This window comes from Sus scrofa, chromosome 10 (assembly GCF_054392235.1).
Source record: "Sus scrofa isolate SSC_HxYL_T2T_F1_AM1 chromosome 10, Sscrofa_HxYL_maternal_Yorkshire_Landrace_v2.0, whole genome shotgun sequence".
Taxonomy (NCBI): Eukaryota; Metazoa; Chordata; class Mammalia; order Artiodactyla; family Suidae; genus Sus; species Sus scrofa.
Window position 1 is genome coordinate 45003792 of NC_139392.1, and position 1517 is coordinate 45005308.

A 1517-nucleotide genomic window follows, 5' to 3' on the forward strand; every position below is an offset into this window, starting at 1 on the left:
TGCCTATGTGAGGGCACGTGAAGTCCATCTCCTGGGGCCCAAATCCCCCACTTCCCAAGGCCACGCTGGCAAAGGAAATGGATGGTAGACACTAGTGTGAAGGGACATCGGAGTCTTGGGAGCAACACGCCTTCCGCCTACCAGTCCTGTCGAGGGTACTGATGGGTTTGTGCACGATGTCTCCGGCAGTGTGGCCTTTCAGAAAATTACACCAGCCTCTCTCGCCTACGTCCAGGGCATATCAGCTCAAAGCCTCGGCCTATGAGTGGCACGAACCCAAAGACAAATAGAACCAGGCAAACCACCAACAAACACTGACTGCACTTCTGGGGCGTAGAAAAGGAAAGCTTCTCAGCGGTGCCGACACCACAGCACCCGTTTGGAAGGAAGCCCTGCCGGGACTCCTCGCAAAATGACTCACCAGCTCGAGACACCCTGATTATGCTGTCTCGTGCTGTGGCCTGGCCACAGTGAGACCCAGGGGGGCGTGCCTGCACACAAAGGACCCCGGGCCGATCTGGGTTCAGGCCCTAGTGGTGGTGGACAAGAATGGAAGAAAGGGCCGCGGGTTCACACCACCCCAAGGGAAAAGTCTGTGAGGGCCAGCGGACGTGTGGATTCCAGCACATCGTTGCATCCACGAAATCCATAGCTTCCTGCGTTATGCCACGCTGCAAGCCACCAACGGCCTCTCTTCCCGAAGTGCCCACTAACAACACGTTGTCTGTTCTCAGCCACATGGCCTCAGTGTGGGCTCTCCTAGTCAAGACCTGTCACTAACAACACGTTGTCTGTTCTCAGCCACATGGCCTCAGTGTGGGCTCTCCTAGTCAAGACCTGTCAAAGCACACAGAAGCAGAGGAATCCCCCTGGATCGGTCTCCCTTCTGTCCGGCCGGCACACAGGAATTCTTCCTTGGTGATTCGCATGCAACTGACGGCCCCATGGCGGGTCCCCTTGCGAAGCGCTTACCCCACAGCCCCCAAAGCAAAGGCCGTCAAAGACCACTTCCTGTGTTCCAGGGTGCTGTGTCTCGCAGAATTTGCTTCCGATACAAGCAAAGCCAACTTCGCTTCAGGTGAGCTTCCAAGTCCCGGATATTTATGATACATCAGCACAAAGTGACATCCAGCAGATCGACGTGAGTATCCAACGCAACTGGGCATGTGTCCATCAGGACGGACCTCAGCACATGCAGTGGTGACGACTTCAACACCAACCACAAGTCTGCATATTACACTGTCAAGGCCAGTGTGCAAAGTCTACGGTTCCATTCATGTAGACGTAAGTGGCCAAAGAGGAGAAGGAATTGAGACCGTAAGGCTGAGTTGGGAGTGAACCAAGGAGTTATAGAAAGTGAGACCCACAGGGTCCCAGCAGAGAAATGGAGAGAGAGAGATAGACATAGAGAGAGAGAGAGACTGAGAGAGAGAGAGACTGAGAAAGAGACGGAGGGACCGAGAGACGGAGAGAGAGAAATGGAGAGGGATTATGTGTGGGGAAACTCCAAGGGAGCT

The 1517-nt window shown here is 54.7% G+C and overlaps 1 non-coding gene across 1 annotated transcript; it reads right to left on the reverse strand.

The window, feature by feature from the left end:
* Nucleotides 1-452: 452 nt before the first annotated feature.
* On the reverse strand, nucleotides 453-536 carry MIR9845-3 (microRNA mir-9845-3). The gene has a single exon (NR_128534.1). It is a non-coding gene; the product is annotated as a microRNA 9845-3 (primary transcript).
* Between the last annotated feature and the right edge of the window lie 981 nt (nucleotides 537-1517).